Raw genomic sequence first — 18,727 nt, 5'->3', positions numbered from 1 at the left:
ACGCCTGCAGAGCGCGTGCGCTGGGGGCCGGGCGCAGAGACCTGTCCCCCAACCTGCCAGCACCCCAGACTCAGGGTCCTGCTCCCTCATCCTGCCCTCGCTGGTCCCCGGGCCCCACGCTTCAGAGAGATGCAGGGGCGGAGGCCACCTTCAGGGGTCCCCGTGTCCCCGCACCCCTGCGGCCCTCGGCACCGCCGACGTGTGCTGTCCGCTCCTGCACCGTCCCCCCTGGCTCCCGCCCCCGCCAGCAAACAGCACCCGCGGACTCCGCGATGGTGCACATGGCCTACGTGTGTGCTGGCCAACAGGGCGGCTACTGGGCACAAGCAGTGGGGCGAGTGGTATTGAACACACAGGTCTAGAACCTTCCATAAAGACAACAGCATGACCTGAGCACCCTCAGGCCACGCCCCTCTCCCTTCCCCTCCGCAATGCCCCCCCCCCCCGCCTCCAGGGCAGCACCCATCCCCCACAGCCCCAGTCGCCTCCCATCGAGGTCGCTAGTGACCTCTGTCCTGCCCGCTCCAAAGGGAACACTCCTATTTGTACCTTTGGCAGCCTCGGCGGCACTTGGCCCAGGTAACCGGCCGCCCCTTCCTGGAGCACTTCCTGCTCTGGGTCTCTGAGCCCCACGCTCTCCCGCCCTGGGCTCCTCCGCTAGCTGCTGACCCCTCTGCTGGCCCCCTCCCTCGCCCTGACCTGTCACCATCTCTGTGGCCAGGCTCTGCCCTCCCTTCCCCGCGGTGCTGTCACCTTTCCCTTGGCTGCAGTGCTCTCTCCACGCGCCTGCCCCACCCCGCCCGCCCATCTCGCCAGCCTTGACGCCCTGGACCCCAGACCCACAGACGCAGCCGCTTCCCCCTCGAAGTGCGCAAGCCTCCTCCGCCACCACGTTCCTCAAACCAAACACCGGCAAGTCGTCTCGAGTCCCCTCTCCCCCCACCCCAAACCCAGTCCTGCAGCAATAGTGTCCACTCCACCTCCAAACCGGGACCTTCACCTCTTGCCACGCCCGCCGTGGCCACCCTGGGCCAAGCCATCCCCATCCCTCGTGGGACAAAGCCCATCGCTCCCACCTTGGGGTACCCACGATCCACTCCCCCGCACAGCCAGAGGGACCTGGAGAGCCCTCACGGGATCCCGCTGTCCCGCCCACAGCCCTGCTGACAGCCATCCTTTCCTTCCACACGGGGAGCAAAACCCAGGGTCCCCACAGGGACCTGCGAGGTCCTGCCCCACCGGCCGCCGCTGCCCGTTCTCACCCCACCTGCCTGCACCCACCCGCTTCCCTGCAGCCACCGGGCCCCAGCACCCCTGTTCCCGCCTGGAGAGCTCTTCCTCCTGCTGTCCGATCAGAAGAGGCCCCTTCCTCTCCCGCAGATCCCGGAGCCATCGGCCTCCCCATCTGGACTAGTGCTCCCGGCCCCATCACCCATTTCCCGTCTCTGCCCAGCACTGATCTCCCCGATGTTTTCCTTGTTTATTTTTTTCTTCACTTCTGGAATAAAGATCCTCTCCCCGCTGGGATGGAAACTCCAGAGCAGGAGCCGTGCCCTGTTGTCTGCTGTGATATCCCAGGCCCGGGCCAGTGCCTGCCACACAGCTCAGCAGGGAACATCTGCTCCGTTTTCTCATCTGCAAAAACAGGGTAGAAGTGCCTCCATCCCGAGGGCCGGTGCTTTCTCACAAACATCCGCTTCCTTTGCATTTTGTCGGGCCAGCGGGAGCTGCCACTACCATCTGGAGGGCCTCAGGCTGCCCGGGTTGCCTCTGGTCTGCAAATCCCAACACACCCGATAGGACCAGAAATGTGTGTCTGACGTCCTCCCTCTGTCCAACACCCACCTGAACGCACGCCCAGGGGCTCTGTGCCCCCTGCGCCCCTCACCCAGGTGGATGGAGCCCCGAGCACGACAAGTCACTTCCAGAGCCATCGCATCCGTACCCTCACCGCAGTCCTACAAGGTGAGGGGACAGGGACGCCCACCGCGCCCTCCGGGCCCAGGTGAGAAGCCTGAGGCCCCGCGAGTGAAGGGACCTGCAAGGTCGCAAGACTAGGCAGGTGGGAAGCCCCCCAGGGCCACTCAGCCGCTGTCTCAACAGCCACCTCTGTCACCGAGAGGACGTACGACGGGGACAGCATGTGTGAGGCTGGCACCGAGTTCGCTCTGTCACATCAACTCCAGAGCCCAGGTCGCCGATAATGAAATGAAGAAATATGGTGGTTCCAGGCTTTTAAACTCCTTACGACCAGATGTGCATAATCACCACGGCCGTGTGGGAAAGGAGCACATCCGTCTACAAAGACGGTTCCCTTCCCCGATCGCCGAGCCCAGACAAGAGGCCGGGGCGGCTCTGAGGATTTTGCTGATGGAGAGGACTTTCCGCCTCCAGAGGGACGCTCAGGCCGAGGGCCAGGGCCACGGGGGAGGTGGGGAGATTGGTGGAAAGTTATAGACGGATAACTTTTTGCCGTTCCAACGTTTTGCCAACAGATCGTGTTCACTGCTAACGTTTGCCTGACTCTACAGCCTGGCTCTGCTGCAGGGCCCACGGGTCATGATGGGCACCTCAGGCAGGCCAGGCCATGTGGCCAGCGGATGACCCCGGCCAACCAGACCAGGTGTGGGGATGGGCTGCCCACCTGGAAGAGGCACAGAACCATCTCAGGCTCCGGGTTCCTGGGCCAGGACGAGAATGCTGGCTCAGCCGTGCTCTGGCTGTGTGGCCTTGGGCCAGTCACTCACCCTCTCTGAGCCCGTTTCCTCCCCTGTCAAATCGTAGGTCCCCCAAGGGTTACAGTGAGGCTGACATGGCCAGATCATGTAGGCTTCTAGCGTGTTGCCTGGTACGGGGTGCTCTGTAAACCCTTGCATCCTGCTGCAGCTGCCCCTGGCCTCGTGGATGGGGGAGGGATTCTAGGCAGTCAGAGGGGGGGGGCAGCAGGCCGCTGGACGCACTCTGTGGGTTTTACTTCAGCAAGCCGCCCACTCCGGGGGGCATACGGGGGCCCCATGGGGGCCGTCCCGGGCTCAGCACCCACCTAGAACCTGCCCCGCTGCCTGCTCCCTCCCTGTGTGTCCAAGGAGGCTGGCACGGGCTCCCATGGCAGGTGGTCCAGCAGTGCTGACTCAGCGGGGCTGGATCCTCAGGACGCGGCCACGGGGTCGGGTGTGGCAAACCCCCGACCTCAGCTGGCCCCGGCCTTGTCCTCTGGGAGGGGGGCTGGGAGGCATGAGGTGGAGGGACCATCCCCTGGACCCCGGCCCCCCACCCCGCAAGGATGCGGACGGTGTCGGCAAAGGTGGAAGGACGGGGCCCAGAAAGGCGCTGAGTGCCTGACACCCCTGCCAGCTGACAGGGGAGGAGTCCACGGGACCCCACGGGGCCTCAGGGCCCTCACCCTGCCCGTCCAGAGGCTGTGACGAGCAGCAAGTGTGCAAACAGAGGTGACCTCTTACTTCCTCCAGGATTCCCCAGGTGTTGAGCGCCTACTGTATACCGACCCGCTTCTCCTATGTCTGGGGAGGCACGTATCAGTGTTACCCAACAAGCCAGCTGCGGAAACAGAGGCCCAGAGAGGGAAAGGCATTTGCACGGCCAGAAACACGATTTTCCCAAAGTGAGGTCAGAGGACCACAGCCTCAGCTTGTTAAAAAGGCCCCGGGAGGGGGCGGGGGCGCCTGATCCAGCAGAGGCGGCAGGAAGGGCTCTGGCGGGTGGGGCTGGGGTCTGTCTCCTGGGAAGATGCCACCCGCTCCATCCCTCCTCCCCGCAGGCCCGAGGCTCCAGGCTGCTCTGGAGTTAATTAGGGACCCAAACATTTAATGGTCTGCTATGCTTCCACTGGGCATCTTTTTAAATTAAAAAACATGATGTACAGCATCGTTGGAGAGAGAAATCACTTTGCAGCGGCTTCCTGCTCGGGCGCTTGCAGGGACACGGGGGTGAGGGTGGCTGGCTGGCCTCCGGGGAGGAGGGATGACGAGAGACCCTCTCGAGGAACATGGGTCCACCGCGCGCTGTGGACGCATGTCCCCGATGCCAGGCAAGCGCTGAGGTGTCCAGGGGACGCCTGGCGCTGTTCCCCATCACACCCTCAGAGCCCCCGCTGCTAGGAATTTCTATCTTTAGTCTGACCTGAGCCTCTGCACTTGTTTTAGGGCCGGTTTGAGACCGAAGGCAGAGATTTGCCGGTTCTGCTCCTCCTGGCAGAACGCCGACACCCAAGAGCCCTTTCTGACCACCCTGAGCTCTGATCCCAGCCTGGCAGGAGGGCAGGGCGGCGGCGTAGGGCGCTGGAAGGGACCTTAGGGGACACCGAGGCACGGGTCCCTCTCTTTCCTCCACCTCCCCAGACACTCACAGGGCCCGGTGACCGTTTCCCACCCCCTTCACAGGGTCAGGCCTCTGCACACGCGGGCCCTGCATCACGTCCCGTTGCTATGGTTATTTAATCAAAGCATACTTCCTGGCCACGATTAATTGTATTAAAGATTTGGAGCACGGTTTTGGAGTGGAGGTTATAAATGAGCAATTAGCCCTCAAACGCTAAATTAATAAGGGAAATAAAACACCAAGCAAAGTCAGTCTGAGAAGTCTCCGCGACGTAGTACTCAGGACGCGTCGGCGGCGCCCGGGCTGGCCGTGCTGCAGGCTGTGCCTCGGTGGCCGCCACGCGCGGCACACGGCGCCCTGTGGCCAAGGGGCAGCTCGGCACGGCGCCCTCAGCAACGGGGCGTTTCCACGCGGGGAACGGGGGAGCTGTCATCGCACCGGCGGTCCTGACCACCCGGCGGCGCCTTCCCACGCCCAGGGCCCCCTCGCGCAGCCAGGCGTCGGCGTGCGCGTTGTCCCTGAGTCCACGGCTGGAGCCATCAGGTCCCAAGAGGCCCTGCCCTTCCGGGAGGCTCCCCTCCACCACCCACCCCTCACCCGCCCCTCACATGCCAAGCACTCGCCCCACGAAACCTGTCAGAGGCCGCTGCCTCCGGGCCCCCGTGTTCCCGGGATCAACGAGCCTTGCCGGGTCCGGCTAAGCCGTAAGAACAAAACTATGCACGGCGTGGCCTCATCTCACACCCTCTCCTGCAGCTTCCGGAGGGGAGGCCAGCACCACGGCCAGGCCTGGGCCACGGACTCGTGTTAATTTGTGTGTCGTCACATACAAATCACACACACACACACACACACACACACACACACACACACGGCTTCCACGGCTTTGCAGCTGGGGGATGTCGAGCTGTGCTGAGACCAGACGTCTGCCTCTATCTACAAGCATCTTTACATTTGAATCCTTACATTTAACTTGCAATCCACCTGGAAAGTATTTCTCGGGTGTCAAGAAAGATAAAAATTGATCCCCCCCAAACCCCCTGGAACAGGCACCCAATCGTCCTGACATCTTCTGCTGAAGAATCCACTCCCTGCACCTGACTTGGGATACTCCGTCCCGCACCCCGGCGGGAGTGTGCTTTCCACAGGGCACAGCGGGTCAAGCCTGTCCCCCTCCTCCCCCCTGCCCCCCGCATGGCTCCCCAGTTCGCTCCATGAGCCCACGTCTCCAGCGGGCCACCCAGGCCCTGGCGATGGTCCCTGCCTGGCCCTCACCGTTACGCCCCTTGTCCTACAATGCAAAGATTAACTTGCGCTTCTTACATTTTCTCTGAGACGCTGTTTCCTCCGCCTGGAACCCTAACCGCGCCCATCACCCCAACCACCCCCTGCCAGACTCCAGGTTGGGGCTGGTGACTCCCCTCAGTAATCCCAAAGCTGCCCGTGCTGGCCCCACCGTGACCCCATACTGCAAAGACCAGACCCCCTGTCTCTCCCCACCAGAGTCAGATCCCAGGCAGAAAGCCCTTGGCCAGCAGGCCTGGGTCCTGTTTGCCTTTCCAGGCACAGAGTAGGAAATGTATGCTGACTGAATTTGTGAAAATATTCAATCCACAATCACCCGTAAAGGAGGACAGCCATATGTCATGATTTTCCTGGGATGCTCTCTATTTATGCCTCTTGTCCCAGAGTAATTATTAATAGATCCCCTTTCACTTGAAAATTATTTCCATTTGGGTGATAAATTGTTCCATGGTCACCCTCTAAGGAGGCCTCTGTCTGGGCACTATTCTGTTCCACTGACCGCCCCCCCCCCACCCCGGACACACCGAAGCAGCCCCGGCCAGAATGCCCGTCATTAAAAGGTCTACAAATAACCAACACTGGAGAGTGTGGAGAAAAGGGAGCCCTCCTACACTGTGGGTGGGAATGTAAGTTGGTGCAGCCACTATGGAGAACAGTATGGAGGTCCCTTAAAAAACTAAAATAAAGCTACCATATGATCCAGCAATCCCACTCCTGGGCATATATCCAGAAAAGACGAAAACTTGAATTCGAAAAGATACACGCACCCCTATATTCATAGCAGCACCACTGACAATAGCCAAGACATGGAAGCAACCTAAGTGTCTATCGACAGATGAATGGATAAAGAAAATGTGGTACATATATACAATGGAATATTACTCAGCCATAAAAAAGAATGAAATAATGCCATTTGCAGCAACATGGATGGACCTAGAGATTATCATACTAAGCGAAGTAAATCAGAGAAAGACAAATACCATATGATATCACTTATATGTGGAATCTAAAATATGTGGAATCACAAATGAACTTTTATGAAACAGAAACAGCCTCGCAGACATAGAGAACAGACTTGTGGTTGCCAAGGGAAAGGGGGGGATTGGGAGTTTGGGATTAGCAGATGCAAACTAGTACATATAGGATGGATAAACAACAAGGTCCTACTGTATAGCACAGGGAACTATATTCAATATCCTATGATAAGCCATAATGGAAAAGAATATGAGAAAGTATATACGTATAACTGAATCACTTTGCTGTACAGCAGAAACTAGTACAACACTGTAAATCAACTAGACTTCAATAAAAAATAAATAAATCATTGTCTCTATAAGAAGCTTCCATACCTAGGAGGCAAGACATCCTTTGCATACTCTTCTAGGTAAACTTTTAGAACGATTTTATCTAGCTCTTCAAAACATGCCACCAAGGTGCGGATGGGACTGCACTGAACCTAGAAATTAATTTTGGAAGAACCTTTAGGTTTTATAATATTCCAACACGGCTTATCTCACTATTCTTGTTTTCTTTGGTATCTCTCAGGAAAGCTTTACAGACTGCTTCATAATGATCCTAATTTTTTCTTGTAAATGCATTCCTAGGAATCCCATGGAGGTTTTTTTGGTTGCCATTGTGACTAGGGACTGTTTGTTTTGTTATGTTTTCCAACTAGCTGTTGCCGGTACAGATAAAAATGATTGATTTGTGTATGTCTGTGTTCTGGTGCAGTCCAGTACCTTCACCAACTTCTCATATTAAATTATTTTTTCACTCGGTTCTTTTGGGTTTCTGAGGTCTCAAATCACATTGTCTGCAAATAATTACAATTCTTTCTTGTTTCCCATTTAATTCTGTTTCATGTCTTATTGCTACGTCCAGAATATCTGGACAATGATAAAGGCCACTGTTGGGTTTTTTTGCATAAAAGTTTTTGAATTGGAATCATTAAAAATCTCATCGTTTGGAATGACACTGGCTGTTGAATTGAGACACGGATTCTTTACTGTGATAAGAAAGTGTCTTTCTAGTTCTATTTTTAGCAGTTACTTTAAAATCAGAAAGTGGGGGCTTCCCTGGTGGCGCAGTGGTTGAGAATCTGCCTGCTAATGCAGGGGACGCGGGTTCGAGCCCTGGTCTGGGAGGATCCCACATGCCGCGGAGCGGCTGGGCCCGTGAGCCACGGTTGCTGAGCCTGCGCGTCTGGAGCCTGTGCCCCGTGACGGGAGGGGCCGCGATGGAGAGAGGCCCGCGCACCGCGATGAAGAGCGGTCCCCGCACTGCGATGAAGAGTGGCCCCCGCTTGCCGCAACTGGAGAAAGCCCTCGCACGAACCGAGGACCCAACACAGCCAAAAATAAATAAATAAATAAAATAAATAAATAAGAAAATCCTTTAAAAAAAAAAAAAAATCCCACCTCCTTATAAAAAAAAAAAAAAAAAAAAATCAGAAAGTGGTGCTGGATTTTATCACATGCCTTTTGTCATTTATTAACAGGGCATTATGGCTGGGCTGCTCATACTATGTATTGTATTAATAGATTTCTCTGCTAGTAAGCCATCACTGAATTCTTTCAATAAATCCTACATAATCATGGCAGATTCTCTCTCTAATATTTTTGTGGAATTGAATTTGTCTGTGTCTTATTGAGGATTTTTGATCCACTATTCATGGGCGAGATCCCTCTGGGGTTTCATTTCCTGGACCATCTTCACAGTTTGGGGCTTGGGGCCCTTCTCACATCTACCTGGGATGATTTCCTCCAGACAGACTGCTTCTGATGGAGGCCTGCCGCTTCTACGAGCTCAGGGCCTCCACGGCAGATGTGTCCTGGACAGCCGTGTGAACACATCCCATGAACCACTCTGTAAAGTGCATGGCCATTTTATCAAGTGATATGTCACCCCTGACTTGTCTTTTGCTCATTCCAGGGTTACACGAGTCAGGGTCGGCTCAGAGCAGGGTAAGCAGCAGAGAAAGCTCCTCTGGGAAAGCTTACAACAGGCATCTCATCTGGTGAATCCAGCACTGGCCTCCAGGAGAACAGGGAAATGCGGGCAGGGCCGCCCAGGGCCTCGGAGGGAGACCCCAGCCCCCTCGGGTGAGGTTAGGATTGCACCACCACCCTCACAGGGCCTTCCGGTTTACGTTCCGCGTCGTCTGTGTGTGGACAGGTGGACATCACGTTAGGCCCAGATGAGTAAAAGGCACAGACCTTCTCAGAACGCCCTCTGTAAATGAGGGGAACCCTGCTTCACACTGGAGGTGAGGCCGCGGCTGCTACAGCAGACGGTTTTCCCAGAACTTCCCCTCCCACCTCGCCTGTGATGGGACCTGACTCTCCCTTCCACCACGAGGGGGGTCTCTCTGCACCCCTGGAAGCTGGGGGGCCCCGACACCGCTCTGGCCCATAGCGCTGGCAGAAGTGAAGCTGTGTCCAAGCCGGGCACAGCCCTCAACCAGCCTGGCAGCCATTTCCCGTCTCTTGGAAGAGCGGCCACCTAAAACCAGCGGCTTCCAACACGACGTGCTGGAGAAGCTGCAGGCCCGGGGGTGGGGGTGGGGGTCTGGAGGGCGAGCAGCTGAAGCCACGCGGAGCCGACGTGAACCACGCGGCTGCGCCCTTCCCGAACTCCTGCTCCCAAAGCCATGGGCCAAACTCGGGCTCCCTTATGCCCCCGAGGTTGGGGTCATTTGTTACGCAGCAGCAACTGACATAGGGCTGAGCGCCAGTGAGCGCAGGAGGGGTGGCCCCGTCCCCCGAGCCTTGCCCTCCCCATCTGTCAGAGGGCCCAGCTTTTCATCTTCAAGAACCCACGGCAGGACCTGTCCATGCTGCCGGCAGGGACGCCGGGAGTTCAGAAAGGGGGGTCTGGTTTTGGGGGGTCAGGAAAGGCCGGTCAGTGTCTGAGTCACAGGGCAGCGGCCTGAGAGAGCCGGACTCTGAGCCGCGTGGGACCCTGGCCTGCTGCTCACAGCTGGGACGTTCTGTGGAACTTTCTTACCTTCTCTGAGACTCAGTTTACTTTCCTGACAAATGGAGTCATTGACACCCACTCCCGGGGCCATCAGGAGAGTGAAACACAATGGTGTTTGTGAATACGCTGGGCTGGGCTCGGGGGGGGGCAGGCCTGTGTGTCCCCATCCCCTCCCTTCACAGGAGGCGGGACCCGGCGGTACCATCAGGTCCTCCATCTCGGCTTCAGAGCCAGCACATCACCCAGCGTTTCTGTCTCTTCTGGAAAGTGGGAACAGGCACTGTACCCCATGTGCTCACCGGTTTGCACAAAGAACACATGCGTCAGGTCCTCGTGGCACCCGAGCTCGGGGAGGGCTGTGGTCCAGGGGCAGAGGGACCGGGGGAGGCGGTCAGAGCAAAGTCAGAAGGTGCGGCCAGGCCTAGGAGCCTGAGAGTTGGGGCGGCATCTTTCCCGGGGGGACGTGGGGCTGGACCCAGACGGGGGCTGCCTGCAGCTGCCCCTCTGCTCGCCCGGCCAGCTCTGTAAATCCCCGCCTCTCAGTCCATTAAAAATCACCTCATAACACACCAAACATTAATTATAGCCGAAATGCCAGGAAGGGGATTGTTCTGGAAGAGGTTGCTTTCATGCTAGTCACCGAGAAGCCCCGGTGGTGGGGGGGGTGGGCCGGCGGGTAGGGGCTCCCACTCGGGGCTCCGAGGTGAGCCTCTCCCCACAACACAGGGCTGGGGAGGCGGAAAGTGGAGGCCAGGGCGCCTGAGATCTGGGTCTGGCCCTGCCCTCCAGCTCTGTGGCCCAAAGAAGGATCGTGCAAAGGGCTGGTGCTTCCTCCTGACGGTCAAGAGTTGGGAGGGTGAGCCCAGACCCGGGGCTCTCAGCCCCCCATCTCCGTCCACTGCCAACAGGACAGAGGCCCACCCACGGCCCTCTCAAGTCCAAGGGGGTGACAGTAAGGACTAGCGGATGTGGCCGGAGCCTCCAGCCAGGCAGAGCCCGGGAAGGGGCTGGGGGCAGCAAGCGGAAAGAGCAGGTGAGCAGAAGCCCCCCTCAGGGGCTGGGCAGCCGGCCTGGGCGGCCCGGGAGGTGACTGCTGGAGGGTCACTGGGTCACTGCTGGAAGGTCCCAAGGAGGCAAAGGGAAGATTCAGCCCCAGTTACCTGGCCCTGAGCCTAAGGAGATCCCCCCACCAGAATAAAAGGCCTTGTCTCCATCATCTCCAGCTACCGCAGGAAGACCAAGGCTGCACACTTCAGCCACGCAGGTGGTGGGGAGACCTTGGCTGGCAGCCCTGGAGACTCACACCACCCCCCATCTCAGCCCTGAACGCTGTGGCGACGACCTTCTTCCCACAGTCATTCTTTCACTCACTCACTGTTTACTGAGTGTCTACTTACAGGGACAGGACAAGGTCGCTGTCCTTATGGGTCACAGAGTGTGTGTGAAGAACACAAACGATGGGATCGCACAGCCCTAACCTGACCCTGGACTTCAATTGGATCACTTGGTGCTGTGTGCCCCGGGGCAAGTGGCTCACCCACTCTGGGCTTTAATCGCCTCATCTGTAAAATGACTCACGAAAAGCACTGACTACAGTTCCTGGCTCAACAAGCGTGAGTCACCCCAGAGGAGCAGGGGCGTCGTAAGACTGCACAGAACACGCCCCGCGGAGCAGAGACTCCGCTGAGGTGGGGGCATCCCAGCCGACCCAGAGGACCCCTCGCTGCTCCGCGTGACGGGCTGACATCCCCCCCCTGCCCAGCCAGCCTGCACTGACGGCCTCCCCTCTAGGTGTGGGACACACGACCTCAGCCCCCATCCCCCGCTGGTCTGTACTCAGGAGGAGACGGGAGAAGAAGGGGCTGGGGGACCCTCCTGGGGCCAGACGTGACTGGTAGATCCCCCTGGATGGCGGGCCCCCTCTGCAGCAGCTCCCACCCCAGGTCCCTGAGACCCAGGGGTCCCAGAGGCTGCTGTGTGGGGTGGGGTAGTCCTGCCTGGGCAGGGGGCGCGGGGAGCTGCCGCGGACATCTGAGCAAGAGGCCGGGCGGGGCATGTGCTGCTGCCACCCAAAGAGCTGCTCTCACGTGCTCCAAAGGGCCCGGGGGGTGAGGGGGGAGGGGCGGGGGTGGCGCCCCACCCCCCGGTGAGACAGAGGCGTCCCCCAGAGCCCGCTGGTGCCCCCGGGTCCCCATCCCAGGGCCGCAGGCGGGGTGGGGGGCACAGGGCTGGGAGGGGTCAGCCCCTGGCAGGTGGGGTCCTGGAGGCCAGCATGTTACAGCCTGAGACCTGCTGGGGGTGCGTGTGTGTGTGCGTGTGTGTGTGTGTGTGTGTGTGTGTGTATGACTGTATGTGGCTGTGACCGTGGTTGTATGTGTGTCCCTGAGTGTGACCGTGTATGTGTGTCTGTGTCCCCAGGCTCTGACCCCTCGGGTATGGGTGTACCACCTGCCCCCCCGCCGTACTGCACACGCACAGGCACACGCGTCGCACGAGAGTGTAAGCCCCGCCGCACAGCGGGCAGGGGCAGCGGCAGAGCAGCTGGAGGACAGTCAGTGTTCCGTGTGACCGACGAGGCTGGAATCGGCCCGAGTGGGGGGCGAGGGCGGCGCCCCTCCTGACAGTCCTTCCTCGCCGAGCTGAGTCCTGCCGCACCCCGCCACCGTCTGCCGGGCGTCTGTGACTCTGCTCCGGGTTTGCAGGCCACACACGCCGGTCACCGCTTGTCCCCCCGGCCAGTGCCGGGACCCGGGGGGCGGCTGTGGGCGGGATTTCAGGCAAGGCGGCCTCCCTCTGGCATGTGGTGTCACCACCCCATTCCCTGGCTCAATCTCCCCTGAACGTGGTGCCCGGCCTCTGCTGCCCGCCGGGTGTTGGGGTGCCAGGGACAGCTGCCCCCAGGCCCTAATCCCAGAGGGCTCCCGGAGGAGAGTCTGACCTTCGTGGGGGCAGAGCGGTGGGCACGGAGAGTGACACACACCACGTCACTCAGAGGACCAGGGGCACCCCCAGTGGTGTCTGGGTGGTCCGTGGCTCTGTCCTCACCTGCTTCTCAAGGTGAGCAGCAGTTTGGACGAACTCTGAGAGCCTGCGGGAACGGGACAGACGCTGGAGGTGGGGACCAGGATCCAAGCATTCCCTCCAGCTGGAGTAACGGGTCAAATCCACCTCAGTGAATTACACGCGTCAAAAACATGCCAGGAAGGAGGTCAGCAGAGAAGCCAGGCTCCACGTCACTCACAGCGAAAAGAAAGAGGCAAGAGCAGCCTCAACAGGTGAATGCGGCAGCCTGAGAAGGGAACTCGGGCTGACTTAATAGAGGTGCATCAGGTAGAACAGAGGGGGTGGTGATCTGGCACTGCTCCGGAGGGTCGGGTTCCAGACCTCACAGGGGATAATAAAAGCTCACACTCGTAAAGCACCTACTATGTGCCACTCTTCTGACAGCTTTACGTCTATTCACATTATATATTTAAACCAATCTGGTGAAGTCAGTACTGTTATCCGTTTTACAGAAGAGTCACATAGATGTCTATTAACTTGCCTGAGTTTCCACGGCTACTCAGTGGTGGGGCAGGGTTCAAACCCAGGCAGTTTGGCCCCAGAGCCTGTGTGTGTGACCACACGTCATGGGGCCAACAGATCAGTGTTCCAAGGCGAGTGACCCTGGTGAAGGGCACACGCAAAACCCGGGGGTCGGAGGAAAGGCAGGAGGCAACGGGGGTGTTTGGCTCCGTCCCCACAGGGCGTGCGTAGGGCAGAGGGGCGGAGCCTGTGTGTGGACACTGCGTGTGACCACTGGAGGACTCCCAGGGCCTGCTGATGCGAGCCTGAGCCAGCCGGCCTTGCTGGAAAGCAACCGGGGCGGCACCGCGAAGGCAAAGATGCACGTAGCCCGTGAGCCAAAATTCATTCTGGGTGCTGCCTGCACCCCAGAGAAGCTGTGAGGGGTCCGAGGACGTGCGCGACCGAAGCGAGGGGTCCTCCGAGAGACCTGACTAAAGCACGTGGCACGCGCCCGGTGAGCGCTACACGGCAGGGACGGGCGCCTCCGAGCCGCGCATGCGCAGCCGCCCACAACCCGGGCCTCCGCGCACGACGCGGGGCTCATACAGAGTGCAAGCAAAAAAAGGCAGTAGAATAATCAGCACAAAACTTAGTGAAGGACCTACCTTAAGGGGGAGGGGAGCAGGATGAGCCCCGGGGGTGACGGTGGGGATGGCGGCACGACAATGTGCTTAACGTTCCTGACCTGCACACTTAGACGGTAACTTGTATGTTGTGTGTATCTAACCACCATTAAAAACTTACAAGGAAAAGGGGGGAGAGGGTCTGAGAGGGGCACACAGAGGCGTCGGGCGGGGCAGGGGGTGGTGGGGGCACTTGAACGCGGCCCTCTGTCCCCTCCAGGGCTTCCCTACAACCCAGGCAATGATTGGGGTTAGGGAGAGCTTTCTAGGTACTCATGGTATCATTCTTCATACCTCGGGCTGCATTAAATATTTTATAATTAGTGAAATATTTATTAGAGATTTCTTCAATATTTGAGACGTCTTAATATTTTACAAGAGATTTTAAAATGTTTTGAAAAGGAATGGGCTGCTGTGGGAGAGTGAGCTCCCCGTCGCCAGAGGTGTGCAAGGAGAGGCAGGCATCAGAGCAGGCACTCCCGCTGGAGGGGGGTAGACGAGAGCAGTGGTTCCTAAACCAGGAAAACCACCAGAATCACTTGTGAGCTTTAAAAACACAGCCCCCCCCAGGACCCGACTCCGGTTTCTGTCTCAAGGCCCCACTGGCCTAGCTGGGGCACCGTTTGGTCTGTGCTTTGTTTCCAGGCCCCGAGGACCAAGCTCAGGCCACTCGGGCTGTTGACCAGCTTGGCCAGTCCCAGGGCTGGGGCAGAAGGCCGTCAGTTTCACAGCCGTTGAGCAGAGGATGACAGGTACCAGCCCTGAACTTGATCCCTGGAGTTGCTGGCCAAGGGCCTTCAAGGACGCGTGATGCAAGGCTCCCACTGCACAGATGGAAACACTGAGGCCAGAGAGGAGAGGGGTGTCAGGACCACAGGAGTGGGTTCGGGGGGTGGTGAGGACGGAGGGCGGGCTGGAGCCCGAGCCTTCCTGCCTTCTTTCCGGGGCCTCTCTGTATCACAGGCTTCACGACCCCTGGTGGACAGAGCCACGCTAGCGACCCCCTGCAGAGGTCCTCGTCCACCCTGGGTCCCTCCAGCCAGGCCCGGCCTCCACCAGGCGCTGAGGAACCATGTGACGGTTGAACTTGGCAGGCTGGGCAGATGCGTAACGCTCTCTGCAACGGTTCCCGGGAGAGGCCGAATCCCCGTCTCACGAGCTGACAGCTCTGACGCGCCTGCCTCTCCCACCCAGCCGACAAAGAATTTAAAGCACCTACGACCTGCCAAGAACCCCGCCAGGGAGGCAGGGCAAACAGGGTGAACCGTCCAGCAAGGTGCCCGCCCTCGCTGTGCTGTCCCCGCGAGCCTGAGGAGTCACATCAAGAGAACCTTCCAGCTCTGGCCTCTGCCCTCTAAGGGCTTGTACTCATAAGCCCAGAGAGGGCAAGGAATTTTCCCCGGGTCACACAGCAAGGTCACGGCAGACCCAGGACGAGGGCCTGGTTGTCCTGAGCCCTTCTCCAGGGGGCTCCTCTGTACCCCGACCCCAACCCCGCGCCAGGACATCAGGGCCACGCAGCAGCCCTGGGGCTGGGAGTCCAGGAGGAGGTCGTGCAAGTGATTAACCCTGTAGCTGGTTCCCTTCTGCCTGCACGTCCCCCACAAACAGGGTGCCAGAGCAGAGGGGCTGAGAGCTGGCTCTGCAGACGTGTTGTCACTCGCCAGATGAGGGCCTTGGGCAAGCCGCTAAATCTCTGTGTCACTGCTTCCTCATCAGAAAGCCCCACAGGGCTGAGAGAATTAGTTATAATCACGCCAGATAACTGTTATCAAATGTTTGATTTTACAAGTGCTGACACACGTATTTAAATGCTATTAAACACAAAGCAACACGATGATGGGTCTCATTTGACAGACGAGGAAACTGAGGCACCCCAAGGGCGAGGCGCACGTCAGTGAGTGGCCAGGCTGGGACCTGGACCAGGCGGACGGCATGGGCTGCCCGCTGGACCGTCTCAGTGCCAGAGGTCTGAGCTAAGTCTCAGCGTCCAGGCATCAGTACTTCCAACAATTATGTAAGGATGTCTTACGCTATCAAATAAAAAGTAATCGTAACAGCCGGGTCTGTGGAAGGGGGGCCCAAGTACAAAGATGGGGGGGCTCAGGGGAGGAGGGGATCCAGTCCAGGAAGGGAGAGGTGGTCTCGGGGCCCACGAAGACCGAAGCAGGAAGGGCCTTCAAGGACCTCGGGATACACACTGGCCACATTCCTGGCTCATGATGCCAGGCAGGGGGCTGTCTGGTCCCCACCCGCCCTACCGGGTCCGGCTGGGTCGGTGAAGGTGGGTGCCCGATCCTTCCCCAGCACACGGCCTCGGGGCGCTCTCTGCTGCACCGGGCTGGGGGCTGACACTGGTTGTGGGGTGGGCCCGCTGCCCCCCTCTGGAGGCTGGACGGGCCTTGAGGGGAGCTGGACACCTCTTGAGAAATCAAAGGTGGGTGAGGACTCCCAGGGCCCCGGCTGGAGACTTGGGACCCCTGGCTGGTCCCACCCTCCTCTTCGCAGCAGAGCGGGTGGGTGGTGGTCCCAGGCTGCGTCCCAGAGAGAACTTGGGCTTCCTCGTGATGAGGGAAACGGGGGTGGGAGTGGGGCTGGAGAGGAGAGGCGTCTCCTGGGACAGCTCCAGGCCACACGGAGCTCACGGGGGAGACGCGCCGGGATGCTGTCTCAGGGCTGAGAAAGAGGAGGCCAGGCCTGCAGGTGCCACCTGCCCCCCAGGAACGTGTTCCTTCCTGGTCTCAGCGCTCGTCACCACCCCCATCACCCCCATTTGAAACGAGTTCTCTGGGCCCTGCTATGTCTCTGGCTTTCACGACGACGGCACAGATCTGCCGGGGGCCCCAGGAAGCAGCTCCCCATGGACTCGGTGTGAACAGCCGTCCAACACGTCTCCTCTTCCAGCGGCCCGGGTGACTCTGAGCACCTCGGTCTCTGAGCCCCTGATTCTCGCCTGCGAAACGGGGACCGTGGCTGCCACCCTGCCCGCCCACTTCACACAGACAAACGGCGAGCAAGTCCCCCCCACGTGCCGGATGCTGGGCCAACTGGGATGCAGAGGACAGCAAGACCGATGTCTTGGAATTGCCGGTTTGGTGGGGGAGACAGAGCTCCACCTGGCACGAGTGAGATGTAATCGTGAGACAGCGCTGCGGGGAGCTGGCGGAGGGGGATCAGTCCAGGGGTCCAGGTCCGGCCAGTGTTCCCAGAGACCTAAGAGAGAGCCTGGCTATGCAAAGGCCATAGGTGAGCCCAGGGAAAAGACGGGCAGGGCCTATGAGGAAGTACAGAGGCCGGAAGAGCTGGAACTTGGAAGGTGGGGTTGGTGGGGTGAAAGGAACCCACTGGGGCAGCCCTGCTGGGAGCTCTGATCTCAGCCCGGGGGCACTGGGGAGCCACTGAAGGTTCAGTAGAGAGGAGGAATGATCACCCTGGCTGTTGACGGAGAATGAACTATTGCAGGAAACAGTGGGTGTGCAGAGAATAGAGAGGAAGCTGCAACAGTCACTGAAGGAGGGAGGACGGGGGTTCTGGGCTGGTTTGTGGAGGGAAACGGAGAGATAAGGGGAAGAAGCCACGAGACACAGACAATACCCGACGGAAATGCACACACACGTGCGCAGGGAGACTCAGATGCTCACAGCAGCGCTATTCGTAATAGCCCCAGCTGGACACTAGCCGGTGCCCATCAACAAGAGCCTGGACAGCACACGGTGGTACATCCACACCATGGGACAGTAATGACACGGCAACAGGACGGGCAAGCCCTGAGGACGCAACAATGTGATAAAAGTCACACACACAAGGTTGAGCGAACCATTTACACAGAGTTCCAAAATGGGCAGAGTGTGGTTATGGGAAGGCTAGTGGTTACCCTTGGGGCGGTGACTGGAAGGGGACATGAGGGCCTCGGGGGGCTGGTGATGCCCTTGATCTGGGTCCCAGGGACACGAGTGTGTCCGGTTCATCAAAGTTTAATGAGCTAAACATACTTGTGACTCCCGCTTGTGACTTTTCTGTCTGTTACGCTCCAATAAAAGATTCGAGAGAGAGAGGGAGAAAGGGGGTACTTAGGAGGTCAGACCAATGTCACCTGGCGATTTACTGGGTGATGGGAGACCAGGGGCAGTGAGTGATGATGAACTGGTACAGTCAGAGCCATGCCGAGCTTGGGGTGCCTGTGACGGAGGATGAGGGGAGATGCCCAAGGCCTGGGCTGGGCAGAGAAGACCGGGCAGGGGGGGAGATGGTCCAGGCGCTGCCCGCACGGTGCGGCTGAGGCCGGGCAGGGAAAGGGCACAGCATGAGAAGAAAGCGTGGGCAGGGACTTCAGGAGGACCCACACTCAGGGACACCTGAGAAGGAAGTGTGTCCAGAGGCAGGAGGACGCAGGTGCCAAGAGCAGAGGAGCGGATGTTTCGGCACAGAAGGTGTGATCCGGGCCACTGAGTCCCGGGCACGTGGGAACCTCTCAAGTCACGGGGAGCTGGAATTATTGGGGTCCCGATTTCACAGATGAGCTGGGATCAGGGCACGTCCCAGAGGTCTCCTCCATGTGTACCAGGTGAGTAGCACCTGTGCTAGAACCAGCCTAACACACACACAGCCCAGGCTGCAAGGGCTCAGAACACACTAAAGAGGGGCAGGGGCAGGTGGGGGACAAGACTGGCATGTGCAGGGAGGACCAGGTGCCCACGCCGTGAGCTGAGGATGGACAGAGGGGCTGACGGGGTGCGGGGGAGGGAGCCATCTCTGAGCGATGGGTATCTTCACGGATGGGTGTGTGCAGACCAGACTCTCAAGGAGGAAGGAGGGGGAGGGGTCTGGGGGGGGTCAGGGCTGCCTGACCCAGACCTGGCCCTGTTGGTGGGGAGGGTGGCCCTGGGGTGTGGAGAAGCGGCAGGGGTGGGGCAGCG

At 59.2% G+C, this 18,727-nt stretch overlaps 1 protein-coding gene and 1 long non-coding RNA gene across 2 annotated transcripts in view; both read right to left on the bottom strand.

Annotated features, from left to right (window-relative positions):
- The window catches only part of LOC130704889 (basic proline-rich protein-like), a 68,232-nt gene that overhangs the window by 3,224 nt on the left and 46,281 nt on the right, over nucleotides 1-18,727 (bottom strand). The gene's annotated exons all lie outside the window — the stretch shown is intronic.
- The window catches only part of LOC130704890 (uncharacterized), a 45,324-nt gene continuing 41,653 nt past the window's right edge, over nucleotides 15,057-18,727 (bottom strand). The window contains exon 3 of the long non-coding RNA XR_009005439.1: nucleotides 15,057-15,149. This is a non-coding gene — a long non-coding RNA (uncharacterized LOC130704890). The remainder of the gene's footprint in view (nucleotides 15,150-18,727) is intronic.

The sequence above is a fragment of the Balaenoptera acutorostrata genome, chromosome 15, assembly GCF_949987535.1.
Source record: "Balaenoptera acutorostrata chromosome 15, mBalAcu1.1, whole genome shotgun sequence".
Lineage (NCBI taxonomy): Eukaryota > Metazoa > Chordata > Mammalia > Artiodactyla > Balaenopteridae > Balaenoptera > Balaenoptera acutorostrata.
The sequence above is the reverse complement of the archived record's forward strand: the minus strand, read 5'-3'. Positions and strand labels throughout refer to the sequence as shown.